General features: G+C 39.3%; 1 protein-coding gene and 1 non-coding gene across 2 annotated transcripts in view; both read left to right on the top strand.

Moving 5' to 3' along the window:
* The window catches only part of RASGEF1A (RasGEF domain family member 1A), a 377612-nt gene that overhangs the window by 222456 nt on the left and 133545 nt on the right, over positions 1-21611 (top strand). The window lies entirely within an intron of this gene.
* On the top strand, positions 3100-3171 carry LOC142095524 (small nucleolar RNA SNORD50). The gene has a single exon (XR_012677790.1). It is a non-coding gene; the product is annotated as a small nucleolar RNA SNORD50 (small nucleolar RNA).

Genomic DNA, 21611 nt, shown 5'->3' with positions numbered 1-21611 from the left:
AAATAGGTATTGCTGTTTGCAGGAAGGGAATAGGTTTATTTATTAAATGTGAATAGTATTATTTTAATGTTGGGGCTGGAGGAAGGCCTAATTATTAATCGTGGGTGCTATTGATTTAACGCCGGGGCTGGCTGTAATTATCTAAATGTAGCCATTTTTTTTTCAAATAGGTCCCTCAACATTCCAGGATCCAGACAAGCCACAACTAAAGAAACCAGCAGCCACAGGTGGAGAAAGTGAGAAGAACAGGTAGGAGGGAGCAGCACAGTGTGTGAAATGTTGTGATTCTAGTAGGGACAATACCAATATTTGGTGAATGTTGTGCCCAATGTAAGGTGCAGGCCAAGACTGAACTGTTTGTGTACACACTGCAATCTTTCTATACTACACTGTGTTGGTAGATGTCCTGAAAGTCAGGAGTGCTTGGACATATGTGACGTTCCGGCGAACTGAGAGCCTAGTGACTTTGATGTTAGCCACGCCCTAATGGTGCATTTGCCACGCCTTCAAATGCATGACCACATCTCCAGAAAAATGTGTGCCGCCGTTAGGGGGCCCCCCCTTGCATGCTTGACTACAAGGGGGGGGGGCATGAATTTGTTGTACCAGGGCCCTGAATTCCTCTTGGCAGCCCTGCCTGTGTCCTCCTCGACTTGTGCACCCGAACACATGTGGTCTCCCCTAACTTGTGCACCCACACACCTGCGCCCGGCCCTGCAATGCAAAGAAGTATCATTTAAAGTGTAAGTGATTGCTGGGCACACATGCTTTTTTACAATTTACAGGACATTTAATTTGCATTATTACAAATGTATATGATGTAACTCTACCAATAGCTGCTAAAATGTGTGTGCATCACTTTAATCAAGTATTTATAAGTTTTGCAGCTGTGAATTTAGCCCCTTTTCCATGGTGCATGGCCTGTTTCCTTCTCTACAGTTCTGTAATGTGCATGTGCATCACAAATGCGTCCGTATCTATAATTTTGTGTATTTTCAACTTCTGTTCACTTACGCCTGGGCTGGTGGAACGGTAGCGATGGGCAAGTGTACGGGGATTATAGTAAGTGTGACAAAGATAAAGACAAGTCCCCAGATATGCTTTTTAGGAGATATATCTCTTGCAGGTGCTGGAGGCCTTTTGTAATGATACACAATGATGGTGCTGACTATGAGCAGCACTATCTAGCCACTTCTGATTCGCCGTTACTACATAAATCATTCGCATTGTGCAATATGATCGCAAGTTGCAGCCATTTATTTATATTATTTATTCGTCATTTTCATTTGGAATTTTAAATTGGTGAAAGGGTCCAGAGAAGGGCGTCATAATTGATAAAGGGTATGGAGTCATTAAGTTATAAGAAAAGGTTAGGTAATTTAGGCATGTTTACTTTAGAAAAGAGGCATCTAAAAGGGGATATGATTACTCTATACTTATACATTAAGGGTCGATACAGAGATCTTTCATGGGAACTTTTACCCCAAGACCTATACACAGGACTCGTGGTCACCCCCTAAGGTTAGAGAGTTAGAGATTAAGTTTCACATCCAGCAAAGGAAGGGGTTCTTTACAGTTAGGGGAGTCAAGATATGGATTTCACTGCCAGATTCAAATGATATGTTCAACAAAGGGTTAGACAAATATTTAGTGGAATAGGGTATCTAGGGTTATGACCGTTAATTAAAATGAAGGACAGTAGTGGATCCAGGGAGAAACAGGACTGCAACATTGGGTCAGAAGGGATTGTTCCTGAAACAGATTGTTGGTTGCTTCATCTGGATCAATTTCAAATATAAGATAGGGATCACAGGAGATCCAAAATAGGTTGAACTTGATGGACTGTCTTTTTTCAACCTCACCAAAAAATTAAAAAAAAAAAACAATGGGTATGGGAGTGTTTGTATTGTTTATATTTTGTATGGAAAATATGAATGTAGCATTTATTAATAAGTGTCAGCACATTATTCTCTCTTGTGCATATGACATATCATTACATTATTATATTACGTACAAATCAGACAATGTGACTTTAGAATTTATTACTAACACTTAGAGATGAGCGGGCTCGGATTGCGCTAATCCAAGCCCACCCGAACAGTGCGGATCCGACAGGATCCGAGCACTGTTCGGGTATTTCCGGCGGCAAAAAGAAAAGAAATCGAGGCTATGACGTCAAAACCCGGCGTCGGATCTCGCGAGACTCGGATTGCATAAATTCCCCGCTTGCGGCCGCCATCTTCAGTCGGGCTCAGGTCAGGGAAGAGGGAGGGTGTATTGTGAGTGGATGGAGCTGGTGGGTGTGCGCGTGTGCTGCACATTTTCCACGATTTTGAAGTTCATTACAAGAAGGTAAAGCTTCGATTTGTCTGTGGAAAATCTGGAGTTCAATCATGGATGAAAACGTAGACAAGGTTCACTATATACTATTTTAAACACTTCCATATTGTTTTAGTCCAACATAGAAATGTATTGTATCCCAAATGATAGGAAATATCGCTTAACTTTTGATGACTTTAGCTATTTCTTATTGATTAACAATAATGAAGATATGTGTAAAACTGATTGCCAACCACCTTTCTCCCCTGATCCACCTCATAATAAAACTGGACCTAGTAGAATATGTTTAACTTCAATCTAACTTTGATGCCCTAATCATTTGCACCCTTCTCCATGTTCATGCTTCTGGGGCTTGATGTAGTATGGTCCTTTTACAATTTAAAACCCTCATACTCTCTGACATACCCCCTCCCTTCCAACAACTGCACTCAGGTCCTGCAAACCAGATGTCAATCCCCTGGGTTTGGGGGAGTCTCCAGTTTGCTCTGTAATTCCTCTGGTCTATCCCACATCTATTAAATCATACTACAATATTCATCTATGTGTGAACTAAGAGTAGGCGCCAGCCACCACAAACCAGTCCTATATGTAGATCAATAAATCCTAATGTTAAGATTGTCCCAGGCTCCTCTACATTGTCTTCTGTGCATTAGTGATCATTTCCAAATTACCTCATTACACAAAATTATTAGTTATAAAAACACCTTTTCAAATCTTTTATATTAATGAACATAAAGGTGGTCAAACTTAAATTTACCTGAACTGTGATGAGTCTATCCCGAACCTGACTTGTGTGATGACACACTTTATTATTGATCTGACTGCTGAGTTCATTTATGTGGTGATAAAAGCTAGGTATTTCAGTGAATAGTTGGGAGTATCTTGTATGGAGAAAACTATTTGGTTAGCTTCTCGGCATGAAGTGTAGTGACATTGTTTATCCATAAGGTATGTCTTCCATATTTTACTGGCCATGCCCCTGTGTGCATATTTGTACAGATTATTTGCGTTACCTAGGAGACTGCAAGCAAGGCACTGATCATGCCATATAAGTCCAGTGGTACTGCTGTTTAAGTCCACTGATCCTGCCACATGTTGGGCCACGTGTTTGTGCCTCCCACTTGTGTCGCTTAGCTTAGTCATCCAGCTACCTCGGTGCAACAAAACAATATTGTGAGGTGTGAGGTGTTCAGAATAGACTGGAAATGAGTGGAAATGAATGTTATTGAGGTTAATAATAGTGTAGGAGTGAAAAAAAAAAAAATGGATTTTAGCACCTTTTTTTCAAAAAAATCAGAACCCAAAACCCTAAATCAGAACCAAAACCTTTCGTGGGGTGTTTTGGCAAAACAAATCAGAACCCAAAACCTCAAGCTAATCAGAACCCAAAACCCAAAACAAGAAAAGTGGCCGGTGCACACCCCTACTAACACTGTTCCTTAAGTATATACACTTGCACGCCTAGTGCAAATACTTCTGTTTTTAAATTGGATGCAGCATGAGATACGTCTGACTCAACATACACACAAGTATGCATTTTTTGTGGGTATGTCTTTTTCTCTGTATGCTCAGAATGTAAATACATCAGACTCTAAATGAGGCCCAATAGCTTCTTCTCATATCAGAACAAGTGGTGTGCATGTTGCATGCTTATACTTGGATATAAAAAACATCTGCCACTCGCACCCCAAAATAAAGGAAGAAAATAATATTTACATGTTTCCTTCATTTTGTATCCTAGCCAATGGGAGAGCAACATTTCTAAAACTCTCATTTTTGCTATGGATACAGTGACCCCCTTGTAGAACACATGCATGGTTATAAGTTTCACTGCTGCAAAACAAGGGTTAATACTACATTATTCATTTTTTTATGTACTTAATAGCAGCAAATTCTGAATATAACCTTTTGTAATTTATTCTTGGCTATATCATTTATGGAAAACAAAATGGTATGTTGGTTTAAAGGTACTGAGATATTCACACGGTGAATATTTTATCTCTTTCTGTTTTACTTTGGTATACGTTTTTTTTTGTCCATAAATAGAGAAAGGATCTATATTTTTTAGTTCCGTGTGGGTGCAGTACAATCACATGTGAATCATAGATATGCAGAACAATGTATTGAGGTTTTAGCTGTTTTAAGGATCATTGCGTGGAATACAAGGAATCCCATTATAACAAAGGCCTGCAATGCAATGCATTTGGCCATGATTTACAAAGGCCAACAGTGCCCTGATCATTATGTTTAATTTGGTTTGCATGCAAATGTCTGGATATTCCTCTTAGAGATACCCATGACATATATGTAATATATACATATATTTTATTTTACAGTTAAACTAAATAGCACGAACGTATAAGACACATGCAATGAAAATATATTTATTTTATATTTTATATTTACTTTAGTGGTAGTTACTGAAATATATGCAATAACACAGCAGTTTAAACCTCTTAGGATTTTTTGGCAAAAAAAGACTGCATTCTTGAAAATTTGTAATTTTAAAATGCGATGATCTGTTCTAATTTGGTCAACCTTATGTGTGGCCAAATTGAAAGATAAGTCTGTTGCTCGACCCTTGGATCAAGCGTACTTATTGCTACCTTAAGTTAGCATACTCTGACCTCTGTCCCAATATACTATGTGGTTATACACAAAACAGTTTAGCTGTTCGGTGCTAGATGAAGTTACTAAATAAACCAGAAAGTGAGCTCCTTCAAAAATCAGTCATTTTAAATATTGTCTGTCTCTACTGGGTAATATTAACACTTGTCAAATGCATGCAATCAACCACAGTATAGACAGAGTTACAGTACCAGTGTATACCTATATACATGATATATATGTACACATACATATTGGTCTAATATATTCATATAAAAGCTAGCATACACAACATTTTATAAATGTTTGTATTATTTGAACTTAGCATTATCCCTGGAATTGTGAAGTTGTCCAATTTCTGGTTTTATAAGAAATCATAGTCATTTGCATGCATGTCATTTATTTATTAAATTATACAAGAGCCCACTGTTATATGCCCTGGTAATTTTGTCTGGATAAGCAATGCTTTAAAATAACACCTATCTTAGACCTGTAGGGGGTGGTTCATGTTTGGACATAATTCCCTTTGCGTGCCACATCTTGCGTGAAATAGCTCTACGCATGCTCACAAACAGACCTTACACCAATGAACACAATTGCAGGCAATTCATATCTGTTTGCAAATGATACTTACTATTTGAAGGGCAGAACTGGAGTGGGAAGGAGTGGACGTACATAGGCAATGTACAGTAAGGGCATGCCTAGAGCTTTCCGATGTAGATCAGGCTGATTCAAGTCCTGGGTTTCTCTAAAGTACAGATTTTTTGAGCCATATCATTTGCACCAGGTATAGGGTGTAAGTGCCGCCTGATAATGATGACAGTCATTGCATCGTCTTTGTATTAAAAACTACATGTATACAATCCACTAGATAGCAATGAACATTTGTATGCAAGCAAGAGAAAATATAACAACATATCATATAATACTTATTAAGAAACTCCTATTTTATGTATTTAATATAAAAAGAAAAAAAGAAAACAGAAATATTTTATAAAACATGATTACAGTATTATGAGTTGTTAATTTATTTTATAGAATATAATATTTTGTATGCGTTCTGATGGGACTGTATTGCACATCCTCCATGGGGGGGGGACGACTAAAATTAGGTTTGATATGCAATTTTCAAACTGCCATTCATCAGATGCGGTTTGTAAACACTAACCATTAGAGGTACTCAGGCTCGGTTTTCCGAAAACCGAACCCCCCGAACATCGCCAATGCGAGTACCGAGCCGGCTTTGAACTTTTCTGCTTCCTCGGATCTGAATCGTGGCAAAATGTCATCATTGCTTTGTTGAATCTTGCGGGTTTTGGATTCCATATGTACCTCCCTCCCCAGGAGATCCAGCGCCATTGCTCATGCAGAAACAGGGGTAGCAGTGAACATCCCTACTAACCATAAAAGGTATCACAGTTCTGTTTACCTGATATTGTGTGCAATATGTGTGACAGTTTGTAAAAACCTAAACCACATGATAAAATCATGAGTAAAAAATAAAAAAATAATTTTTTCATGTAGCACACAAATACTTGATAGTTTATTTATACACTGAAATTTAAAGTTGATATTTGTGTGCTACATGAAAAAACAGTCAGTATTTAACTTATGTGCAAAACAGAATACTAGTTTGCCCCCTTGCATTGTAACATGGTTTTGTCCAGGAGACTGACATAAGAAGTTTCTCAAGTTAAAATCCTTAATGAATCAGGCCCACTGTCCTTATGTTCATGTTCCAAGGCATCCAACAGTGCCTGTTCAGTGGGGCAGTCCCAAAAATTACGCTGTGCTGTTTCCCTTCTGGCGATGCAGAAGGGGCAGTGGACATATTGGCACAGGTTCCGGGAGTGCATGAATTTACTGAGAGGCAGACATCTCTGGATAGCCATCCATGCAATGTCTTTGTGTCTATTAGTCATCCTCTTAGAGGCCACATTCTCCCACACGTGTTTTGTTGTGTTTGTAATCAGCACTTTACATGAAAGGTACCTAACTAGATTATAATTTTGTGGGAATTGGGACTGATTCGAATCTCACTGATGAACTGGCTTTTTGCTGTGAATTTCAATGGCTCTTTTTAGTGCATTGTCTGGCACCCTAGATGTGTGTGTCTGATAAAAACACGCATCGCGGGGAGATCAGCGATCGTTGCCATGTATTAGCTGTAGAATTACCTCACTTATCCAAGAAACAAGTGGAGCAATCAAATGAACTATAACTGGTTTCATGATCCAAGGACAATTCCATCTTGCACTACTTTTCTTTTCTGCCACTGCTGTGTGCCAATGTGTCCTAGATGTGCTAGGAACTGGTGTGTGTTTGAGTCATTGCTCTGTCGCATACCATCTAGCCAGGTCGCTGCAGTATTGGTCAAAAAGTGTATGAAAATAATAATGTGACCTGTGAGGTGGTCAAAACTGACTGCAAATTACTTGAAATTGGTGTTATTGAGGTTAATAATAATGTAGGATAAAAAAACAGCAAAATTATGTGATTTTAGCAATTTTTCTAAAAAAAATACAGATCCAAAACCAAACCCAAAACATGCAAGGGCGGTTTTGGCAAAACCAAAACCAAAACACGGGGGTCAGTGAGCATCTCTAGTAAATAGACACATTTTTAAATTACATTTTAATTTAAATAAAAACGCAAGCAAAACCCCTCCTATTTCTTGTCCCACTATAATGCGATTTGCAGAAACTCACCTATGAGAAAAATGTCTAAAGCATTTTATTTTTCTCTAGGACCACTAATGCCCTGTGAGAAGGCACTGATGGGGGTAAATGTATGAAGCTCCGGGTTCTTCAACACCCGCGAGTTCGGCGTCTTCGGCGTTTAAATTTAAATCGGCGCTGCCTTGTAAAGGGAAACTTCCCTTTACAAGGCAGCGCCGCTTTAAATTTAAACGCCAAAGACGCCGAACTCGCGGGTTTTGAAGAACCCGGAGCTTCATACATTTACCCCATGGTGTTACTATAAAAAGTGTCACATTATCCAAACTACATCACTATGCTATAAAGTAGTATGTTCTTTGTAATCCACTTTATTTTCCATGCAGTTGAATAGAATAAAATGTGTCTGCATATGGTGATAGTGATCTTTGCATCCCAAGAGTATGATGGCTCCATACATTTTTCTAACTGGGTTTTGTCTAGAATGAGTTATAGCCTCTGTGTGTGAGAATAGGAAAGAAATGTGTTCCCTTCTTTACCATGGTAACATTTATTCACCGGAAAACCAGAGCCATAGGAAGCAACAATGATTGATTGGCTTTACAATGTCTGATCGCAGAATATCAGGGATTGCTATGTAGCCTGTGAGTTTTAACTCCATAGGAGTTTCATAGCAATAAAGTCACAGTCTATGCATTACAAAACTTAATGAGCATGAAATGAACATGTCACATTAATAAGAGTCAGTGACTATTTATACATGATCAGGTTATCAAGTCATTTAAATTTAGTGGAAAGAATATTCAGAATCAGTACTATGAAGACAACTACAGCAGTGTCATAAAAACTAAGATTAGCCAGTCAGTGTACTGTATCATGTTGTCATGGTGCTGAATTTAAATGGGAAACCTTGTGCTGTGGGGTGTCACTTACTAGATGGATATTTTTTTCAGTGTTCTTATAAAACGATAAATAGAAACCTGCTACTATTGTTTTCTCTGAAAGGGTTTTACTTTGAAACACTTAAAGGACAAAATGACAACTAAACTTACCTACGTAAGAAAGAGGCAGAGTTAAACATTAAAAGAATATATATGTGAATGTTTCTGGAACAGAAAGCTCATTTGCTTGGTAACTGAAGAGCGTAGGAGAAAGCAACGTAGTGCCCTTACAGAACAATTATTTTTTTGTTTATTTGATTATTTTTTGTTTATTGCTGCCGTGTCATGTACTGAGCATTTAGAGATGCTGCTTTGTATGGGGTTATCACTGGGTGATATTTATTTGGGGCCGTGTACAGGGCCGGATTAACCAGAGGTCTAACTGGGCTAGAGCCCAGGGGCACGCAGTAATCTCCTTACTGAGGAGATCTTTTGAGAGTGAAACAGTCATAGTCTCACTCTCACTGCACGCTGCAAAAGCACTACAGGGAGTGATGGAAGAACGCCTGCAGATAGGACGGAGCAGGAATAGGAGGTAAGTGGGGGGGGAGGGGGTCTCACAGTATCCTTAGCCCGGGGGCCTCCATTCCCTTAATCCGGCCCTGGCCGTGTAACATGCCAGTCATTGGAGCTGCTTAATATGCAAGTGGGAGTTTTTAGGTATGTCTCAGAAGGGGATTTGGGAGTTTGAGAGTTTGCCTGGGTTATTTACCTATTCCACAGCTTATGTTATCATCATCATCATTTTTTTATATAGCGTCACTCATTCCGCAGAGCTGTACAGAGAACAAATTGATATCAGTCCCTGCCCCATTGGAGCTTACAGTCTAAATTCCTTAACATACACAGACAGAGAGAGAGAGAGAGAGAGAGAGAGAGAGACACAGACAGACTAGGGTCAATTTTGATAGCAGCCAATTAACCTACTAGTATGTTTTTGGAGTGTGGGAGGAAAGTGGAACACCCGGAGGAAACCCAAGCAAATACGGGGAAAAGATGCAAACTCCACACAGATAAGGCTATGGTCGGGAATTGAACTCATGACTCCAGCGCTGTGACGCAGAAGTGCTAACCACTTAGCCACCATGCTGCCCCATGTTATACCATTTTCAGAACTCTTACTCCCCACCCACAGAGCTGGTTAGGGCTCCTGTGTTTTTAAGCAGAGAGCTGGTTTCTATTTCTAGAAGGGACCATGCATTCTTATATCTTATGTGCAATAGTAATCTGTATCTCTAGTGCTATCATTATTAGTTATGATTGTTGATCTGCTGATTTAAGGACTGTGTTAGGCTTGACCACACCACTGGTGCCTTATGTTCACTGTTCTACAACTGCAGATAAGCACATTATAATATTCAGACTTTTCAGTTTGAGCAAGTCATCTCATCCTGAAAAGCATCATTTTCATTCTTGATGCATGACACAGACAAGAAATAGCATGAATTTAGACTATTCATCAAAGAAAGTTTTTCTTCAGCTGAGCTACAGAAAGCATGTGATAAACCTTGACAGTTGTTGCATTCATTTACTGACATATTTTTTCCTAGAAATGCTTATGATGTAGCAGTTGTAAATCTTTTGTGCATTCAGATTCCTCTTTAAGTACTGTACTCAGGACAGTGGATTCCCCTTGCTAATCATCGAATAGAAGTTCCATAGAACTACATATTGTGATTCACTTCTCTATGCCGTTAAAAGAAGCATTGATGATCTATATATACAGATGTACTAGCACACAATTGCAGTTTTATAGTATTTACTGAATGGAGCATGAAATGAGGATTATCTGGCCTATTTATCATTATGTGTTGATAACGATGATTTTCTATTGCTGCTTATCAAAGCCATAGAAAATCTGTTACTGACACAATTTATGAATAAAATTAAGCCTAACTTAGCTGCCTCGACGATACTGACTAGTTTAGGTGAGACTTAACTTTCCACTTTGTAAGCTATCACTGGCGGAGGTTTCCCTTACGGCAATAACAGTGCTATCGCCAAGAGTAACCCCTTGATTGATAGGGCGAAGCTTTATCTCTAGCGTAATCACCAGTTTTCACTGAAACTGGGCTTTTTGCCATTTAATAAACAGAACCCTATGTGACCAAGAGTGTGATTGGGTGATACCTGTTTTGTAGTTTGATTCAGAATTAAATTCAAATGAGCTTCAAACAAGTGTGATCCCAAAATCCCTTTGGTGAACTGAAATATTTGTTGTCTTTTATTTATAAAGCACCGAAATACTAGGCAGTGCAGATAAAGCGTCAAACATACTATAAAAATTAAAATGAAGCATGGTTTTAACTAGAGATGGGCGGGCTTTCGGAATCGAAATCGAGGCAAAACGTCAACGTGACGTATTCATATTTCTGAGCTCGGTTCTCGTGAGATTTAAAAAGCATAAATACCAGCCTCCACAGCAATCCATCACCATTTGACAGAGGGAGAAAGCAGGGTTAGGTCACACAGGCTATATCAGCGCAGGGACAGAGCAGTAATTGGACACATTATTGTTTTTTTTCTATACAATTCTAATCTTAATACCAATTGTTACAGCAGTAAGAGGAGGATAGAGGAGGGTTTTTTTTAAAATTTCTGGCACTCCAAGTGCTTTTGGGGTGTCCCTTATTCCCCATTCTTTTGCAGTAATTTTTCTGGCTGTCAAAAGTCATATTCGTCAGCAGTAGGTACAAAAATATTTGGCACTCCAAGTGCTTTTGCGGTGTTGCTTATTCCCCATTCTTTTGCAGTAATTTTTCTGGCTGTCAAAGGTCATATTTGTCAGCAGTAGGTACAAAAATATTTGGTACTCCAAGTGCTTTTGGGGTGTCCCTTATTCCCCATTATTTTGCAGTAATTTTTCTGGCTGTCAAAAGTCATATTTGTCAGCAGTATAAAATTCAAATATTTAGCACTCCAAGGGGCCTATTTATCAAAGATCTCTCCCCTCTAATTTAGAGGTAAATCCCCGAAAACAGCAGTTTTCGAGGACTTACCACTAAATTACTATGTATTATTGCAGCATCGCAGCAGATATCTCAGATATCTGCTGCTTTACTTCTCTCATCGGTTTACTGAGCACTCCCCATAACAGTGTATGGGAATTGCTCAGTAACGCTATGTATCAATGATTGATACTTAGTTTTCAATCATGGTAATGTACGCCATCTGAAGCTGGCGTACATTACCATAATTGAAAAGTTTCACTGAAAACAGCGCTGCTCTGATGAGCAGGGCTGCACAGCGCATGTGTGGAGTGATCATGTGATCCCTCCACACTTGCCTCAGGTTCCGTCAGACAGGGATCTCTGTGCGCATGCCTGAGTTTACTGGTCGGCGCATGTGCACAGGGATTGAAAGAGGGGCGAGCAGCACCGCAGAGGGAGGAGAAGAGAAGACTTCAGTGACAGGTAAGTGTTAATCTTCACAGGAGCAGCCGTTTTTCGGAACTGCTGTTCCTGTGTTGATTTTTTAATACATATGAGAAACTTTTCAATCCACATCTATGCGATGAGGATTGAAAAGTTTCATTCATATTATGCGGTCATTGGTAAATAGAACCCCAAGTGCTTTTGGGATGTCCCATATTCCCCAGTGTTTTACTGTCATTTTTCTGGCTGTCAAAAATCATATTTGTCAGCAGTATCTAAAACAATTTTTAGCACTACAAGTGTTTTGGCCTCATTATAATGGATTCAAAGCAGTCCACATATGAGCAGAATCAGCAACCCAGTTCTGTCACCAGTCCTGATGGTAGTGTTCCCAGTACGTCATCTGGGAAAGGCGATGTCAAACTACATAGTCTTTTGAAATCAGGCAAGAAAACACACACCAAAAAAAAAATTACTGTGTTGAAGCATAAAAGAAGTGTAACTGAGGAAAAGTTAAGTGCCGGTAAAAAAAAAATTGCCAACATGCCATTCGACACACGTAGTGGCAAAGAAAGAATGAGGCCTTCGCCTTCCTCTATTAGTGGCAGATCCAAAAATGTTACAGAGCCTTCTTCTTGTGCGGTCACTCGTAACCAAGCAAGACCAAGTAATTTGGAGTCTAAAAGTGGTGCACAACTACTGTTACGCGTCAAAGCCGAGCTGCAAGAAAACAGTAAGGCATTAGAGGATAATGTATGCTCTGAATCAGAAATGACAACAATCCCTGTGGAGAGTCCATCCAACAGTGGTATGTCTAATCGTGAGCATTCTGTTAGTGACAGTGTACCCATAAAGAAGGGTCCTTTCAGCAGTTTTGCTGATGTGTGCCTTAACAGCCCGAGTGTAGCCGGTGATACACCAATTGAGGATGCCACTTTGGAGTTAGAAGAGGATGAGGGGGAGATTTGTGTAGGCGACGAGGGCACTAATGATGATGTTGATGATTATGATGCAGACAGATACCAAATTACCTTTCTCAATTTCTATTTATATTCTAGACACTATAACGGCTGAATAGTTTTCTATTTTACTCCTAGTGGAGAGGGGGTCTGATGCAGAGAGATACCAAACTGCCTTTGTCCATTCATTTTTATAATCTAATTCTACAGTCTATGCAGGCTGCTCTTTTTCTATTCAACTACAAGTGGAGGGCGGAGGGGTCATAGACAGCCACCAAACTAACTTGGTCCATTTCTTTTTATATTCTAATTCTGCAGTCTATGCAGGCTGCTTTTGTTCTATTCAACTACAAGTGGAAGGCGGGGGGGTCATAGATAGCCACAAACTACCTTGGTCCATCCATTTCTTTTTATATTCTAATTCTACAGTCTATGCAGGCTGCTTTTTTTTATTCAACTACAAGTGGAGGGCGGGGGGGGGTGGGGGTCATAGACAGCCACCAAACTACCTTGGTCCATTTCTTTTTATATTCTAATTCTACAGTCTATGCAGGCTGCTTTTTTTCTATTCAACTCAAAGTGGAGGGCGGGGTGGAGGGCATAGACAGCCACCAAACTACCTTGGTCCATTTATTTTTTATATTGTTCAGTCTATGCAGGCTGCTGTTTTTCTATTTAACTACAAGTGGAGGGGGGGGGCGGCTATAGAGACAGAAACCAAACTGCCTTTGTCCATTTCAATTAATATTGTACAGTCTATAACGGCTGAATTGTTTAGTATTTTCTACAAGTGGATGGGGCTTAGAGAGACAGAAACCAAACTGCCTTTGTCCATTTCTTTAGATATTTAACTGTAAGTGTAGGGTGTAATATACACCCAAAGACGAGGGCTGCATTGCCAATAGGCTAAGATGAAGAGGAAGACAATCAGGTTTGTGTGCAGAAGTAAGGACAGCCTACCAGGTATTAAACTGTTTTCTTCCTAATTTATTAGCTTTAGAATTACCTTACTTATCCAAGAAACAGGTGGAGCACTAAATTTGGTTATTTTATGCCCAAAAACATTGATTTTTAAACAAAATAGCAAAACAAAACCAAAGAAAACCAAAACAAAAACATGCAAAGGGCGGTTTGGCAAAACCAAAACCAAAACAAGACGGTAATCCAGATCCAAAACCAAAACCAAAACACGGGGCTCAGTGAGCATCTCTAGTTTTAACTGCCGAAAGCTAATCACAATATTTTAAAGTAACTCACTACAGGAGTAATCTATGGGCCTGATTCATTAAGGACCTTAAATGAAGAGGTATCTTATTTCAGTCTCCTGGACAAAACCATGTTACAATGCAAGGAGTGCAAACTACTTTTCTGTTTTGCACATAAGTTAAATACTGACTGTTTTTTCATGTAGCACACAAATACTTATTTGTACACTGAACTTTAAAGTTGATATTTGTGTGCTACATGAAAAAACAGTCAGTATTTAACTTATGTGCAAAACAGAAAAATAGTTTGCACCCCTTGCATTGTAACATGGTTTTGTCCAGGAGACTGAAATAAGATACCTCTTCATTTAATATCCTTAATGAATCAGGCCCTATATTCCTAGTTTGTCTGTCTTCTTCTCAGCAAGGTATAAAACTTTATGCACCAGAAACTTTTGTTGTCCATAGCGACGATAGCTGTAATTTTTTGCCATGCAGTTTATAAAGTTAAAGCCCATAACCGATTGGTTGTTATATGTAGAACCAACATTTTCTTGTTCACTAGGTTTTTTTTTAATATCCTTAGTTCTGTCTATGTATTACATGAAAGATGGCATGTATTTCATCCATACCAGTATTACCTTGATTAGGGGCACATTTACAAAGATTCTGTGTCTGGCTGATTGAGACCAGTTGAGATAATGATTAAACCCTGTAGAACTGTGATCTTAACCTATGGGTATCTTTTTTGTTGGCGCGTGTTTCTAGAGTGGTGAGTGAGCACATAGGTCCAGTTCAGGAGCACACACACAGGGTGCATGCCCCACATGCAAGCTTTCATGCACCAATAGAAGAGTCTTCAGACAACTTTTTGTGACAGACATTAGGGACATTTTGGAAATGGGTGATATGCTTACAATACAGATACTTTAAGTAGCCATCCATCTATCCTCTTTCTCCCACTACCTTGACCCCTTTTCTAAACTGCCCACAACCACCTTCGTCAAGGTTCTTCATCATGAATGTACCCTCTGTTCTCACGTGGTGCTGTAACATACCTGCCTCACTTAGAGGAATTATTACTCACACTGTACTGTTTACCTTACCTGCTTCCTCATTCTTTCTTAACATATAGCTCCATATCTATCTTCTTTTCCCTTCCTCTCCCACCATCAGTCACCCCATACCTCTACAATCTCTACTATCCCTGAATAGACTCCACGCATCCCCTCATTGCTACCACCCCCCTCTACACTCACACTATTTCAGCTACCTCTCTCCTTACTACCCCACCCCATTCTACCATTCTACTGTCTCGCTCCATCATTGTCTTAACTACCCCACCCCATCTACTATCCTGGCTTCCTCATCCCACCTCATGTCATTCTCTCCCTCTCCACTATTTACACTTCTTCATCTTACCAGCTTCTCCTCCCGTCTCCAACCTCTCTGCTCTTTCTATTTCTCCTATATTCATTCTACTTCCATTCCAAGTGCATCCATTCCTATACCCTCCATACCCCTTCTCCAATCCCCATTATATGCTCATGTTCCTCCTCGCATTCCCCATATTGTCAGTCTAATCCCTACCCACTTCGCTCCTCTAACTCCATCAACCATCTTACTGTCCTTCCACTCACCCACCTTCCACTCTTCTGTGCACTCTGGAATGCATGTCCTGTCTACAACAAACGCTCTCCCATCCATGACCTTTTCCTCTATCACTCCTTCAGTCTCATTACCAAAACCTGGATCTACACCTCTGACACTGCCTCCCCTGCTGCCCTCCAGTCGTCTCTCCTTCACCAACACTCCTCTATCTTGTACACACCAAGTTGAAATAGTTGGTTGCCCCCTGGATGATTATTCAGATTAATCTTCCCTTGAACCCTCTCTCTACTTCACCTCCTTCGAGCTTCATTCCATACTCCTTTTCTTTCTTCTTATCCTTCCCATCTTTGTGTCACTGTCATCTATCTCCCCAGCAGCTCCTCCTAATTTCTCAGCAACTTTTCTGCTTAGCTATCCCATTTACCCTACTCTGAGAAACCTGCTCATATCCTCTGGGACATCAACATCCTCATTGACATCCCTACTATGCCTCCAAACTTCTTTAGCTTTCTTTGGCCTCTTACAGTGGACTTCTTCTCCCACACATCAAGACAAATTCTCCCTGAAACTTGCCTTCTCATATCTCTGTGATATTTCCAGCTTCTCAAACTCCCATCTCTGACCATAACCTCCTTTTGTTTTACCTTACCCTGCCCCACGACTTATTTCTAAATCTGTATGCATTCATTCATTGTCCCCCTAACAACCTAGACCCCATCCTTTTCTCCGCCTCATTCAAACAACTCCTTCCTATCATCTCTACCATGTTCTGCCCCAATGCTACCATTTCTCTTTATAACTTTACACTCTCCAATGCCCTGGATGAGGCAGCCCCAGCAGCCACACTTCACCCCAGCAAATTAGCCCAAACCCAGGCACTCTACTCACACTTGTCACCTGTGCAAATGCTCTGATTCTGTCAAATGCCAATGAAGGAATCGCGCTATGTTGACATGATCCACTACAAATTCATGCTGTCCTATTTCTTTGCTGCTCTTGCTCTTGCAAATTAATCTTAACACAAATCCCTTATCCTAAAATGAGAAATGCATTTCATCAAATGTATGTACACTGGAGCATTTCAGGAACCTAACTCATGTTTACATTATGTATCCTTACCAACCTCTCCATATGTAGGGGGCGGCAAGTTCAATTTACTTTTAACTGTAAATTTCACTTTAGAGTAAAACAAGACAGATATTGGCAGCTTACATTTGGACTTACATCCATCTGGGACATCTAAGTGTGAATTATTTTGTTGATCACCGTGATTCTTCATAGGTCTTGGATAAGACCCCCTTATTGAAGAGTTCAGTGCTTTCTCCTTAATTCGTGTAAACTATACAATTAGATTCCGCCCACAGATCTTGATCAATCCATAACCGTATTTATAATTATTCCGCTGGCAAGATAAACTGGGACTTTGGCAGGAGGATCTACTATCTTTGGGACTTTGTGGAATTAATATCTTTACTATTTGGATTATATTATCTTTTTGGATCAGTGACAATTTAACTGCAGTACTATATGAGTGCACTTTTTTTGTGAGATAATCTCTTATTTATATGGGGATAATTTTTAAATAGGATGTTATTATTAATATTACTTTTTAGTTTCTATTTCTGTCTGTGAATAAATGTTTCAATATTGCCGTGGATATTGCTGTGATAATTATCAATAGATACTATCTTTATTGTTACATACACACTATATGATTCTTTTACTCAGCGCTGAGTATGAAGGTGGCAAAAAATGTAATGGCAATCATTTTCAAATTATCTAAATATCAGCTTGCGGATATTAATTTTTAAAAATGTGTTTACAAGCAGCTTTAATTATTCTGCTTTTACTTTATAATTTAATGTAAACAAATAACATTGTATCATAAGTTATATTTTGTAGTTGCTTCTCAAAAGTCCTAGTGATCATCGTAAATAAAAAAAATATTAAATTGTGCTAGCTAGTCGAAAATAGATGGTTGTGGGTATTTCTAAGTGTTAAAATGTTTTGGTTGGTTGCTGTTATAAATAAACAGACTTTTAAGCAAATGTTTTTGTTGCAATGTATTTGTTTACTTGTTTTGGAGTTTGCCATTAAAAGGTATCATTTTTTATAGTACTGGTGTTGTTTTTATTACATAAAGGTATCCAGTATCTCAATATCCTTTTATTCTGTTACTCATCACTCAACACAGAGGACACTATTATCAAGGAGAATTAGCTATACGTTCTTGGGCAGGTTTGCAATGCATTGCTACAAAATATTACAAATTTTAAAGGAATAGTTAGTTACCTCTTGTCACAATAAATGAATTAAACAATAATTTGATAACCAGTCAGATTCTAGCTGTCATTTTGTATAATGTACTAAATAAACGATAGCTCTAATCTGATTGGTTGCTATAGGCAACATCTTCACTTTTTCAAACCCGCAGCTTGTTAAATTTACCCCTCAGTATTAATCAAGAGATATGCAAAATACATGTGTAATCCCAAGCACCAAATCAGCAATGTTCATACCGACCTTTTCACCTTTATCACTCATGTCCTACTCCGAGATTAGATTACTACCATGGCTTTTCACCCTATGGTCAGGATGTATTAAAGTGCAGCTTTGTATGTACCTTCAGGAGGGTTTGGATTTAAACTACAAAACCCATTATTTATTAAACTGTGGTTTACATAAACTTGTGTCAGATTTAAATGTGGTTTATCTTAAACCACTGGTTTACAGACTTAACCTCGTGCGCCTTATGTAGAAGTTGGATGTAAGTCCATTTGTACATCATAAAAATGTGTTTCTTATCACACTGCCTATACAAACAACTTGTCATCATAATTTGATTTGAGTACATATATTTTTATATTTACAGCCTCTTGTTTTAGAGAGGTGGAAAGGGAAGACTTGTGTATAAGTGCAGTACAGAAAGAGCATGCAGACACAAGTTAACCACTATCCCTTTGCAATGCATCCTATTTTGTATTACATATATCTTAAGATATTTTTGTGCTGTTAGTTTCGGACCATATTTTTACATTCAACTCTAAATCAAGCATGGTATTCTAAGCAGCATACTGAGTACACATGCGATTTCAGCAATCTCGTCAATGAAAAATAAAATTTGCATAATTGCTTGCAGTTTTCTGTGGGAAACGTTACTTGATACATTGCATCATTTCAATGGATCACATTTTCAAAACCAACATGTAGGTTTCTGATGTGCTGGTTTAAAAACATGTTGATTGGTGTTTACTACAATAAACAGGAGTGATCAAAAAGTTATTAGGTAAAATATATATACAGCAGGTAATAGAGGAAGCAGAGCAGAAGATGCCAACGTACGTTTTCAAGGCCTTGATAAAGCACCTGAGCGAAATGCGCGTTGGCATCTTCTGCTCTGCTTCCTCTATTACCCGCTGTATTTATTCTCTTTTTATCTCACCTAATAACTTTTTGATGGCTCCCGAGTTTATTATAGACAGGGACCTCTCCCATATCTGCGATCTAGGTGATACATTTTTGGAGGTTACTACTTTGCTAATTTTTTCTGATGCCTATATCTGGCATCTGAGTGCCATAGTCTCTTATTGTTACTCAGAGACTTCTCCTATTCCAGATTGCTCCCCAGCTTATTGTCACGGTTCAAATACAAGTGCAGCTCAGGAGCCAGGAATGAGGTAAAAACACACAAAGTTTATTGCTGAATACTGAATATAAAGGAATATGCAGGAATAAATACCGGGTAGATGGCTGATGTAAGTGGTAATATGGAGAGATCCAGGCAGCATGAAACCAAAAGCACAGCAGAGGAAAGGAACAACAGGATGGGACAACAATAACCAGCCCTGAATGCTGGGAGAGATAGGTATAAATGGAACACACCCAGGTGCATGAGATAATGAGTGAAGCAGTGTTAACTCCTAAGGAACTAGGAGCACAACAGGCACAATAGCAGCACCTCTGGTGATCAGAGGTACTGCTGCTAACACATAAAATGAACACAAATGATAAAGTCTGATAGTCCAGGAGGCAGGAGCTGCCAGGCAAAGCAGTATGCTGCAGGCAGATCGTGACACTTATAATAGGCAGGGACTTTTCACATATACAGTGATCTAGGAAAAAATAATCAAGAGAATATTAATCCATCTATCCTCTATTATGGCACCTCACACATAGATTATCCATTGTAACCTTTTGTAATCAGATTCCCTATTCAATAATTTAAACCTCCAATTTCAGGTGTAGATCAACAATACCTTCTAGTGGTGTCATGTTCAAGATATAATTATTTTGCCACTAAAATTTGTTACTCTCAGCGGTTTATACATACTTCATTATAGAAACATATTGTAATCTGTATAGAAGCAGCGGAGCTATGCAACTTTACTTCGTATTTTTAACTCTTTATGTTTTTAATTATGATATTTTACATTTTTAATGCATATCCAATAGAATTATACATTTTATTATTTGTTATCCAGAAGTGCCCCAAAGTTAAACACACCTTTCTGTCTCCTCCCAATGTACTTTTTTGTGTTTAGGGTGCATCCTTCAGGACTATATTAAAGATGTTATATCCTGAGCAGTCATATATTTTAGAGATGACCGCACTCGGATTTCTGAAATCCGAGCCCACCCGAACGTTGCCGATCCGAGCCGGATCCGAGACAGATCCGGGTATTCCCGCCAATTGCAAAACTGAAACCGAGGCTCTGAGTCATAATCCCGCTGTCGGATCTCACGATACTCGGATCCTATAAATTCCCCGCTAGTCGCCGCCATCTTCACTCGGGCATTGATCAGGGTAGAGGGAGGGTGTGTTAGGTGGTCCTCTGTCCTGCTATATCTCGTGCTGTTCAGTTCTGTGCTGTGCTGTGCTGTGCTCTGTGTTCTGCTCAGTCTAGTGGTGCTGTGTCCTGTGCTCTGTCCTTCTGAGTTCAGTGGTGCTGCTGGGTCCTGTGCTGTGTCCTGTTCAGTCCAGTGGTGCTGTGTCCTGTGCTCTGTCATTCTGAGTTCAGTGGTGCTGTTGGGTCCTGTGCTGTGTCCTGTTCAGTCCAGTGGTGCTGTGTCTTGTGCTCTGTCCTTCTGAGTTCAGTGGTGCTGCTGGGTCCTGTGCTGTGTCCTGTTCAGTCCAGTGATGCTGTGTCCTGTGCTCTGTGCTTCTAAGGGCATTGTTATTTCCCCATTATTCCCAAATTATAAAAAAATTTCAAAAAAAGTTATAAAAAAAATTTCAAAAAAAGTAATTAAAAAAAATAAAAAATAAAAAAAAAAAAATATCCCAAAACAATCCTGCAGTATAAGTCCATTGGTACTGCTATATTACAATGTTCACTGATTCAGCAGTATAAGTCCATTGGTACTGCAATATTACAAAGTTCACTCATTATGCAGTATAAGTCCAGTGGTACTGCAATATTACAAAGTTCACTCATTCTGCAGTATAAGTCCATTGGTACTGCAATATTACAAAGTTCACTCATTTTGCAGTATAAGTCCAGGGTACTGCTGTATAACTCCAGTCCAGTGGTACTCTCCTGTGCCGCATATAATTTTTAAAGGCTTTTGCCGAGTGTGTGTGGCTTCGGGGTACACTCTCTTGTGCTACATATAATGCAGAACAAAAATTTGGAGGATAAAGTAGGGAAAGATCAAGACCCACTTCCTCCTAATGCTGAAGCTGCTGCCACTAGTCATGACATAGACGATGAAATGCCATCAACGTCGTCTGGCAAGCCCGATGCCCAATCTCCTAGTACAGGGCATGTAAAATCCAAAAAGCCCAAGTTCAGTAAAAGTAGCAAAAAGAGAAACTTAAAATCATCTGAGGAGAAACGTAAAGTTGCCAATATACCATTTACGACACGCAGTGGCAAGGAACGGATTAGGCCCTGGCCCG

This window comes from Mixophyes fleayi, chromosome 6 (genome assembly GCF_038048845.1).
Source record: "Mixophyes fleayi isolate aMixFle1 chromosome 6, aMixFle1.hap1, whole genome shotgun sequence".
NCBI classification, from domain to species: domain Eukaryota; kingdom Metazoa; phylum Chordata; class Amphibia; order Anura; family Limnodynastidae; genus Mixophyes; species Mixophyes fleayi.
Note: the sequence above shows the minus strand (reverse complement) of the source record. Positions and strands in the feature narration are given on the sequence as shown.